This window comes from Leucopleurus acutus, assembly GCF_964270905.1.
Source record: "Leucopleurus acutus genome assembly, chromosome: 19".
NCBI lineage: Eukaryota > Metazoa > Chordata > Mammalia > Artiodactyla > Delphinidae > Leucopleurus > Leucopleurus acutus.
The window spans coordinates 7,000,994-7,012,643 of record NC_139161.1 but is presented as its reverse complement, the minus strand read 5'-3'; the positions used below and the strand labels follow the sequence as shown (position 1 = coordinate 7,012,643).

Here is an 11,650-nt window from a genome sequence, read left to right as displayed (position 1 = left end):
TCAAGAAAAAAAAATGCCTCTGAGTGTTTTTATTTGGATCATGTTAGATTTATAAACTACCTTCAGAAGAATTGGCATTTTTTAAAATTTATTTATTTATAAATTTCGGTTGCGTTGGGTCTTTGTTGCTGCACGCAGGCTTTCTCTAGTTGCAGCGAGCGGGGGCTACTCTTCATTGTGGTGCGCGGGCTTCTCACTGCAGTGGCTTCTCTTGTTGTGGAGCACGGGCTCTAGGCATGCGGCCTTCAGTAGTTGTGGCACGTGGGCTCAGTTGTTGTGGCTCGCAGGCCCTAGAACGCAGGCTCAGTAGTTGTGGACTTTGTGCATGTCGGTGGGAATATAAATTGGTGCAGCTGCTGTGGGAAATAGTACGTAGGTTCCTCAAGAAATTAAAAATAGCCTTCCTGGCGGTGACATTCAGCTGGCCAGTCAGGGTGATGGACTTTCTGTCCTAGAACCATGGCCCAGTTTGTCCGTAACCGCGCAGAGAAGGTCCCAGCACTGGTCAATGCTGCTGTGACTTTCTCAAAGCCTTGATTGGCCACATTTTGCCACTATGCCAAGGTTGAGCTGCTTCCTCCAACCTTGTTGGGTTCCCTACAGCTATTCAGAGCTTGAAAAAAATTTGTCAGTAGTGCTCAAACTGGTAGCTTCCAACAGCTCACAGTTAAGGAAGCTCTGCTCAATGGTTTGGTGGCCACTGAGGTGTGTGGTGGTGGTTTTATGTTGGCAAGATCATAGACAAGCGTGGCATCACTGGCTATGATGTTTGAAGACCAATCTTTAACATGTGATTATATCTGTTTTATTATTTGGGTGTTCTTGGACCATGTGTGAGCAGACTGGTATTTGAATAAAATGAGACAGTGTGTCAAAAAAAAAACATTAAAAGTAGAACCCTGTGATCCAGCCGTCCCCCTCGGGGTATTTATTCAAAATAACTGAAATCAGGATCTCGGAGAGATATTAACATTCCTATGTTGACTGCAGCACTATTCACAATAGCCAAGATGTACAAACAACCCACATGTCCATCAACAGATGAATGGACAAAGAAGACAAGATACACAAACACACACAAGAAGACTGTTCAGCCTTAAAAAGAAGGAAATTCTGCAACATGCAACAACATGGATTAACACTGAAGACATTATGCTTTAGTGAAATAAGCCAGTTCCGGAAGGATGATTCCACTTATATGAGTTATCTAAAGTAGTCAAATGCATAGAATCAAAGAGTGGAATCGTGGTCACCAGGGGCTGGGGGAGGGGGAAATGAGTTATTGATCAACAGGCAGAAGATTTCAGTTCAGCAAGATGAGTAAGTCCTAAAGGTCTGCTTAGTACATTTTATGTGTATAATGTATACATAAAAACTTCAGAGGGTAGCTCTCATGCTGTGTTCTTTTTAATTTATTTTATTATTTTTTAAATTAATTAATTAGTTAATTTTTCGCTGTGTTGGGTCTTCGTTGCTGCGTGCGGGCTTTCTCTAGTTGCAGAGAGCAGGGGCTACTCTTCATTATGGTGTGCGGGCTTCTCATTGCGGTGGCTTCTCTTGTTGCGGGCGCAGGCTCTAGGCTGGTGGGCTTCAGTAGTTGTGGCACGTGTGCTCAGTAGTTGTGGCTCGCAGGCTCAGTAGTTGTGGCACATGGGCTTAGTTGCTCCGTGGCATGTGGGATCTTCCCAGACCAGGGCTCAAACCTGTGTCCCCTGCATTGGCAGGCAGATTCCCAACCACTGTGCCACCAGGGAAGTCCCCTCGTGCTGTGTTCTTACCACAATAAAATTTTAAAAATTAAAAAGATATAAAGAAAGCTCATTGGCTATAATAGCTGGTTCTGGAACCTCATGGAATAGAGAAAGTGGGAAATACCCATGTGAAGGAAAAAAAATATTCTTTGCAAAGCACCACAAGGATTCTAATGCATGAGGAGCCCTGCTCTGGCCCATCCTCCTCCTTTGATGGGATGGATGGGAGAACGGGTGCCTAGAAGCAGTAATGAGGGTCTTGCCCAAGCCCTTAGAGCCTCACCTATCCTGTGAATGGTCACCCTGTTTTCAGCTCTGGTGAGGGCAGACCAGCAAGGACCAGACCAGGGGTGCCTTCTTGCGCTCCATCTGCACCCCTCACCCTAAGACTTAAAAATGAGGAGGAAAATGCATATTTTAAGTTACTAAATATTTTCCCTCCCAACCCTTGTTTGCTTTCCTGGCCTGATGAGCTGGTCTGAACAGAAGAAAAAGATGGTTGAACATTCCCCCCGCCCTTCCACCTTCTGCTCTTAGACTCCCAAGGGATCTGGAAGCAGTGGGAAACGCTCTGAAGTCTGTCTCAGTCAGCTCAGGCTGCGGTAACAAAACACCACATCTTGGGGAGTCCAAGATCATGGTGCCAGTGGATTTGGTTCTTGGTGAAGACTCCCTTCCTGGCTTGAGATGGCTGCCCCCTCCTTGTGTACTCACAAGGGGAGAGAGAAAGTGAGACAGAGACAGAGAGTGCTCTGGTAATAGAGGGGCTAATCCACCATGAGGACCCCACCCTCATGACCTCATCTAAACCTGCTTACCGCCCAAAGGCCCCATCTCCTAATACTCTCACCTTGGGGGTTAGGGCTTCAACATATGAATTTGGGGGGAGTCCAACATATGAACTTGGTGGGACTCCAACATATGAATTTGGGGGGATGCCAACATACGAATTTGGGGGAACACCAATATTCAGTCCAGGACAAAGTTTGTAGTCCTAGCTCCACACCCTACTAGTTGTGTAACTTGGGGCAAATTACCCAACGCCTCTGAGCTTGTTTCCTTATCCATATGATGTCACACATTTTCTGCCTCCTAGGGTTTTGGGGAGAAATGACTCATATATAAAATATCAAACACAATGCGAGAAGTTTGGTTCACGCTCAATACATGTTTCTCTTCATCTGTTCATACGTGGCGGAGAGGCCGTCTGCCATCTTCCTGTCTTCCTCTTTCTTCTTCTATACGAGTGGAATGCGCAGTGTTTAGTCTGTACCTTCCTATGCAGAGTAAATACCTTTTGTCTCAGCCACTCAAGCATTTAGGTGTGGCCACGTGACTAAGTTCTGACCAATAGCATTCAAGTAAAAGGCTCTGGTGGCAGTTCCAGGCAAACTCCCCAGGACCCCTTTCACCTTCCATTCTTCCCTCATCCTCTGGCTGGATTCCACCTGCTGACTTGGGTCAAACAGTGAGGACCACACCATAGGAGGGTGTCATGGTGAACTGGGAAGAGTCCATGCCCCTGGGAGGTTTGTGAAGGCAGCTGCCAAACCACACCTGGACAGGACTTTGATGAATTTAAGCCACTGGACTTTGATGAATTTAAGGTACATTACTTTGGGGCTCTGTCACTTTCCCGGAAGCTAAATCTTACCCTGATACCCCGTCGTTCATGCCTGTCTACCACAGACTTGGATGGGTCGGGAAAGGCTTCAGAGAGATGCCAGGGAAAAGAAGGGAACATTGTATATGCCAAAGCACATGGCATCAAAAAAGCAGAAAATAACAAGTATTGATGAGGACGTAGAGACATTGGAACCCTAATGGCTTGCTGGTGCAAATGTAAAATTGCTGTGGAAACTGGTCTGTTTAGCTCAAAAAGCTAAACATAGAATTACCGTATAACCCAACAATTCCACTCCTAGTCATGTACCCAAAAGAACTGAAAATAGAGATTCAAGCTGATACTTGTATACTAGCGTTCATTGCAACACTATTCACAGTAGCCAAACGGTGGAAACAACCCAAGTGTCCATCAAGAGATGAATGGATAAACAAAATGTGGTTTATACACGCAAATGGAATATTAGCCATATAAAAGAAGTTCTGATCGATGCTACGATGTGAATGAACCTTGAAAACATTAAGCTGAGTGAAAGAAACTAGACCCAAAAGGATGAATATTGTATGGTTCCACTTATATGACATATCTAGAATAGGTATATCCATAGAGACAGGAAGTAGATTAGAGGGGCCAGGAGGAGGGGGGAATGGGGAGTTATTCCTTAATGGGTACAGAGTTTCTGTTTTGGAGTGATGGAAAAGTTTTAGAAATAGTGGTGATAGTGGTGATTGGACACCATTGTAGATGGAATTGATGCCACTAAATTGTACACTTAAAATGAATTGGGCGATTGGGATTGACATGTATACACTAATGTGGATAAAATTGATGACTAATAAGAACCTGCTGTAAAAATAAATAAATAAAATAAAATTTAAAAATTAAAAAAAAAAAAGGTTGAATTGGGGACTTCCCTGGCAGTCCAGTAGTTAGGACTCCGCGCTTCCACTCCAGGGGGCATGGGTTTGTTCCCTGGTTGGGGAACTAAGATCCCGCATGTCGCACAACACGGCCAAAAAAAAAAAAATCGTTGAATTGGCAAATTTTATATTATACACACACACATAGACACACACACGGACACAGCACAGCACACGGGTTCCTGCAGGTTGAATTCTAGAAGGAGCAAACATGACCACAGGACCAAGGGGCAATGGCATTTTAGGGGAATGGCTGCCGCCGAGGCCACAGGGCCTGGGGTGCGGAGTGCAGGAGCACGTGGATTTTCTCTCATTAGGTCAGTGCTGTTCTGGTTTCCATCTTACCACCTTATCTTCTTCCATTCCATGCACTGGGTGACTTGATGCTGCACTCAGAGGATTGGATGAACGGAGCAAGATGTAACACAGCAAAAGACATGGATGTTTCTGAGACATCCATGTTGCGGTATGTTTCAGGAGTTCTTTCCTTATTGTCATTGAATAGTAGTCCATCGTGTAGATAGCCTACATCATACAGTGCTCTGTTGATGGACATCTAAACCATCAATATTTCCAGTTTTGGCTGCAAAGAACATTTGTGTGTGTGTGTGTGGTACGCGGGCCTCTCACTGTTGTGGCCTCTCCCGTTGCGGAGCACAGGCTCTGAACGCGCAGGTTCAGCGGCCATGGCTCACGGGCCCAGCTGCTCCGCGGCACGTGGGATCTTCCCGGATCGGGGCACGAACCCGCGTCCCCCGCATCGGCAGGCGGACTCTCAACCACTGCACCACCAGGGAAGCCCTGCAATGAATATTTTTATACCAATTTTTTTGTAAACATGTTTTCATCTCTCTTGAATAAACACCTAGAAGTGAAATTGTTGTGTCATAGGTGTATAGGTGTTTAAGTTAATAAGAAGCTGCCTGGCCTTTTCCCAGGTGTTTGTGCCATTTTACACTTCTACCGGCAATGTCTGAGTTTTCCAGTTGCTCCACAGCTCTGCTAAAATTTGGTGTTGTCAGTCTTTTTAATTTTAACCATTCTGGTGGGTGGGTGATGGTATCTCATCGTGGTTTTAATTTGCACTTCCTTTGACTAATGATGTTGAATGCTTTTTCAATTGCTTATTGCCCATTTGTATCTTTCTTTGTGAAATGTCTGTTCAAATCTCTTACCTAATTTGTTTATTGGGTTGTTAATCTTTTTTTTATTTTTAAATTAATTTATTTTGTTTATTTTTATTTTTGGCTGTGTTGGGTCTTCGTTGCTGCACGCAGGCTTTCTCTAGTTACAGCGAACGGGGGCTACTCTTCGTTGCGCTTTGCAGGCTTCTCATTGTGGTGGCTTCTCGTTGCGGAGCACGGGCTTTAGGCACGCGGACTTCAGTAGCTGTGGCACACGGGCTCAGTAGTTGCGGCACACGGGCTTAGTTGCTCCGCGGCATGTGGGATCTTCCCCAACCAGGGCTCGAACCCATGTCCCCTGCGTTGACAGGAGGATTCTTAACCACTGTGCCACCAGGGAAGCCCCGGGTTGTTCATCTTTTTATTATCAACTTTACATTCAGATTTGAGGTTCCCAGAAGTAGTCACTCCTGAGTCTGGTGGGATGAGAAGTTGTGGAGGAAGAAGACGTGATCTGTGGTTGGCATGGGACCTTCATGTTAGAGCTGCATCCTTATGTGCCTTTGGTGGTGAGTGAAGACCGGCTTCGTACGGACACAGCAGGAAATACCTTCTCAAGGAAGCTCAGAAATGCGTGATAGGTGAGGGATTGTGAACCACAAAGGTGGATGATCTGGTCAGAGAGAATCAAATGCTGAAAACCAAGAAGCCGGAAGCCTGGAGAATCCTCCAGCAAACTTGGAGACTTTTCTCTTTGGGCTGACATTGACACTCCCTGTAGCTTCTTGACATTTGGCTCTACTGAGAAGAGCAAAAGAAGAAAATTGAAATGCATAAGAAATCAGCTCTTGAAAGTTACTGGACAGTGAATCCTCTTTCTTTTTTTTTTTCTCTTGGTTAGTTTACTGGTGTTTGAGTCATTTGCTGAGTGAATCTGAAAGGACAAAAAAAGGAACTGGATCAGAATTGTCTCTATCTTTGGCCCCTGCAGCCTGTCAGAACTTCTTCCAGAATCCATCAACAGTCGTTGGTTTTTCATGATTTTCTCAAACTTGTAGTCCTACAGTTTAAAAAATAAATAAGTAAACAGATAATGAAAACTTACGTCCACACAAAAACCTACACACACATATTTATAGCAGCTTTATTCATAATCGCTAAACTATGGGAGCAAACCAAGATGTCCTTCAATAGGTGAACGGTTAAAGAAGCTGTGTAATACATCCAGACAGTGGACTGCTATTCAGCGCTAAGAGGAAAAGAGCTATCAAGATATGGAAGAGGGCTTCCCTGGTGGCGCAGTGGTTGGGAGTCCGCCTGCCGATGCAGGGGACAAGGGTTCGTGCCCCGGTCTGGAAAGATCCCACATGCCGCGGAGCAGCTGGGCCCGTGAGCCATGGCCGCTGAGCCTGCGCGTCCGGAGCCTGTGCTCCGCAACGGGAGAGGCCACAACAGTGAGAGGCCCGTGATGATCAGCTAAGATGTGTATCCCCAATTCAGTGTCTCCTCAAATGTGGACCACCAATCAAAATGCTTATTCCCAGGCCATGTACCAGATCTGCTTGATCGGGACAAGTGTAATCTGGAGAGGGTAATCTGCATTTTTAATTAAGCATCCCAGATGATGCTTATATCAGCTGAAGTTAAGAGCCCTTGAGATGCTTACTAAAAATGCAGATTTTTTTAGATCTGTGGAGGTACAGAGGCAGCAAGGCTTGCACACCCTGTTGTCCAACCCCTTAATCTTTGTAGATGGAGAAACTGCAGCCCAGAGAAAAGAATGCCTTGCCGAAGAGCCACGGCAAGTCACCTTCTGGCTCTCAGGCCTCTTTCGGATGGCATGGCCAGCCAGCCACTCAGGCAGTAAGAGATTCTTTCTCCTCTGATGGGAAAGATCATCTGCTTAGACAGCTGATAAATACCAACTCGGTCAAGCCCAAGGAGGTGTTTACTTCCTCCGAGGAGGTGGGGGAAGTCCAAAGGAAATTTTCATAGTCTATTTGGGGTGAATGTTGATGAGGTCACAGAAGGATTCACTTCCCCAAGCTGACGGGAACCATTATTTTCCGGTTTCTCTTTCCACATGATTTGATTTCTTTAGTATATTTAACTTAAAATGAAATGACCAGATTTCCAATATGCAAAAACTAGAACTGGGGTGTAAGCCCAAGAACACTGGCACCTGCCACTAATCTCACCTCAGCTTGACCACCAATTTGCCATCTGACCTTGGAAGACCTTCAGCGCATCGCCTAGCCCCTTGGGGCCCTGGACCCTGGCTATGAGTCTTTTTAGTTCTGATGGTCTGTGGTTCCCTGAGTCTAGCTCATTCTACAATTAGCCTGTAACCAAAAGTCCTGCTGGCTTATCTGCTGAATGACCATTGGGAAGCCTATTCTAAAATGTGGGCTTGCTGTAGTCCAGGAAAACAAAGTAGAACCAAAGATCTCAATAGCCAAAGAGCTCATCTGGAGAGAAGTGAGTGATCACTCCACAAAACTGCTGGAAAATGAAGATACAACACAGAGGCTGGGGTTTCATGAGGAAATAAAGCAATCTCTAAGCAAGGAGACAGAGGAAGTGAGTGATGACAAAGATGACCCTGAGGACACAGTGGGGAACATTTTCAAGAACAGGAAGTCAGATTTCTGTACCAGGTTCTGCCTACTGTGGGCCACCTTAATATTTTATCCTCATGTGGACAGTGCTGTGGCACTAATGTTGAGTGGGAAAAAAAGTGAAAATTTTGTGTGCCTATGAACAACTGATTTTCAGCAAAGGTGCAAAAGGCAATTCAGTGGGAAAAAAATAGGCTTTTCGTCAGAAACAGTGTTGCAGGTGTTGGAACAATTAAATATGCAAATGAAGGAGGAGGAGTTGGAAGGGGAGGAGGTCATTCCGTATCACACACTGTACACCAAAGCTAACCCCAAATGCATCAGAGACCTAGATGTTAAGGTCTAAAACTATAAAGTTTCTATTGGAGGACTTCCCTGGTGACGCAGTGGTTAAGAATCCACCTGCCAATGCAGGGCACACGGGTTCTAAGCCCTGGTCCAGGAAGATCCCACATGCCGCAGAGCACCTAAGCCCATGTGCCACAACTGTGGAGCCAGCGAGCCATTTTAATATGAACTACTGAGCCCACGTGCCACAAACTCTGAAGCCTACGCACCTAGAGCCCGTGCTCAACAAAAAGAGAAGCCACTGCAATGAGAAACCCGTGCACCGCAACAAAGAGTAGCCCCCGCTTGCCACAACTAGAGAAAAGCCCACAATGCAGCAGCAAAGACCCAACACAGCCAAAAATAAATACATAAATTTATTTTTTAAATGTTCTATTGGAAAATATAGAAGAAAAGTTCAAATCCTTTGGATAGGCAAGGAATTCTTAGGTATGATACCAAAAACATCCATAAAGGGGAGAAGTCAATAAATTGGACTGCATTAAAATTAAGAACTTCTGGGGAATTCTTTCGTGGTCCAGTGGTTAGGACTTGGCACTTTCACTGCCAGGGCCCAGGTTTGATCCCTGGTCGGGGAACTAAGATCCCACAAGCTGCACAGCACAGCCAAAAAAAACCCTTCTGCTCTTCGAAAGACCCCAGATGTAATGATAGGGGACTGATATCCAGAAAATATAAAGAACCCTCAAAACTCAATAATAAGAAACAAAACAATCCAGTTAAAAATGAGCAAGGGACTTCGCTGGTAGTCCAGTGGGTAAGACTCCATGCTCCCAACGCAGGGTGCCTGGGTTCGATCCCTCGTCGGGGAACTAAATCCTGCATGCATGCCACAACTAAGAAGAAGTCCAGTGTCGCAACTGAAAGTCCGCATGCCGCAACTATAGATCCCGCATGCCGCCACTAAGACCTGGCACAGCCAAAAAAGTAAATCAATATTAAAACTGGGCAAAATGTTTGAACAGATACTTCACTGAGAAGATAAATGGATAGCAAGTAAGCACTTGAAAAGACACTCAACGTTAGTCATCAAGGACATGCAAGTTAAAACCATAATGAAATACCACTATGTATTTATTAAAATGGCTAAATTTATTAAAAATTACCTTACCAAGGATGTGGAGGAACTAGAACGGTCATACTGCTGGTGGGGAAGTAAAGTAGTACAACCACTTTGGAAAACAGTTTGGCAGTATCTTAAAAAGTTCAATGTACACTGACTATATGCACCAGATATTCCACTCCTAGGTCTGTACCCAAGAGAAATTAACACAGATGTCCGTACAAAGACATATATGAATATTTGTAGTGAAACTGCACTCCTTTGGATGGAACTCAAACCCAGTCACACCTCAGATTGGGACTTCAATCCACAATCCCTGACTTAGGAGTGGACTTGAACCCACTGTCTTTTTTTTAATATGAATTTATTTATTTATTTATCTATTTATTTATTTATTTATCTATTTATTTATTTATTTATGGCAGCTTTGGGTCTTCATTGCTGCGTGCAGGCTTTCTCTAGTTGCGGTGAGCGGGGGCTACTCTTCGTTGCGGTGTGCGGTCTTCTCATTTTGGTGGCTTCTCTTGTTGTGGAGTACGGACTCTAGGCACGCGGGCTTCAGTAGTTGCAGCGCGTGGGCTCATCTGCTCCATGGCATGTGGGATCTTCCCCGACCAGGGCTCGAACCCGTGTCCCCTGCATTGGCAGGCATATTCTTAACCGCTGCACCACCAGGGAAGTCCCAAACCCACTGTCTTTTAATTGAAACTGCACACCTGGTCTCAGGACTTACTGAAGCTCAGGTTCTTTTGTCTCAGTGCAGAAAGAATCCAGCGAGAGGCGAGAGGTGAAGTGGCAGGCAAAGAGTGAGTTTATTAGCATAGGATGCTTGTGAGAGATACAGGCAGGCAGACCAGGGAGCACAGCCCCCAGAACAAACTGGGCTACATTTTTATAATCAAAGAAAAAGTGTGGGGGGGAGAAGACCAACTTCTTCCTCATTTTGGGTACATCATTAGTTCCTCCTTTAACCCTATATGGTCTAACCAGGACTGTCATGGCTCTATTGAAATCATATGTATATTAGCAAAAGGGTGGTAACATATACTAAAATATGGTCATTCATCTCAGGTTTTGGTATCATGTCCTCTTTCACCTAGTTTCTTTCCCCTTTCTCCTCTATTCTTGTCTTGACTATATGCAGAAATGCTACTCTAAGGACCGTTAATTCCCTGACTTCATGTAACAAGATGTAGACCCCATATCTATTGTCTTGTGTTTTAACTATCAGGACTTGTGGCTTGAGTGTGCCTGGGGCTTGAATGCGCCTGGTCTTCCTTCAAGGTAGAGTAGATGGTTGCTAGGTTGCTGAATTCTTTTCTTGAGTAGTTATTCGCTTACAACAGTCTCCCAAACTCCCTTAAAATTCCCTTTCTGTCTTTAATCCCCTAGTGGGATTTCTAAAATAAGTATTTATTTATCCTCCTCTATCCCTATCAATAGCAACTTTATTTATAACAGCCCAAAACTGGAAGCAGCCCGAATGTCCCTCCACAGGTGAATAGATTAAAAAATTATTGTATATCTGTACGATAGAATATTACTCAGCAATAAAACGGGATCAATTAATAATACCTACAACGTGGATGAATCTCAAGATAATTACACTGAGGGAAAGAAGCCAGAGAAAAAGAATGTCATGTTTGATTCCATTCATATAAAATTCTATAAAATGCAAACTAACCCATTATGACAGAAAGCAGATCAGAGACTGCTTGGGGAAGAGGGAGGGAGAAGAGAGGGCAAGAGGGAGGGATAGTAAAGGGGCATGAGGAATCCTTTAAGGTCATGGATGTATATGTTCACTATCTTGTTCACACATAAAATTGTTCACTTTGGAAATATGTAGTCAACTGTATGTCAGTTACACCTCAATAAAGCTGTGCGGAAAATTGTGATGAGCCTAGAACACTTTGTCATACCAGAAAACAAGGCAACTAGTCATTTTGTTTAAAGGATTCGGGTGCCAACCTGTTGGCCAACGATGGAAAAATATGAGTATCAAATCGGGATAATAATTACAGTGGATTGAAAAAGAACAGATATAATGTTCATAATGATAGATAAAAATCCATGTGTTCATAATGATAGATATATGTGTTCATAATGGTAATAATAAAAACCTCATTGATCAATATCCTGTGGAAGATACTAGGGAATCAATTAATTATTTTGAAAACTGCTAAAGGTAAAGAATCAGGT

General features: G+C 44.2%; 1 pseudogene across 1 annotated transcript; it reads left to right on the top strand.

Moving 5' to 3' along the window:
* The first annotated feature begins 459 nt into the window (after positions 1 to 459).
* On the top strand, positions 460 to 773 carry LOC309975053 (ATP synthase subunit g, mitochondrial-like; annotated as a pseudogene). The gene has a single exon. The product of its transcript is annotated as an ATP synthase subunit g, mitochondrial-like (transcript).
* Positions 774 to 11,650: the final 10,877 nt, after the last annotated feature.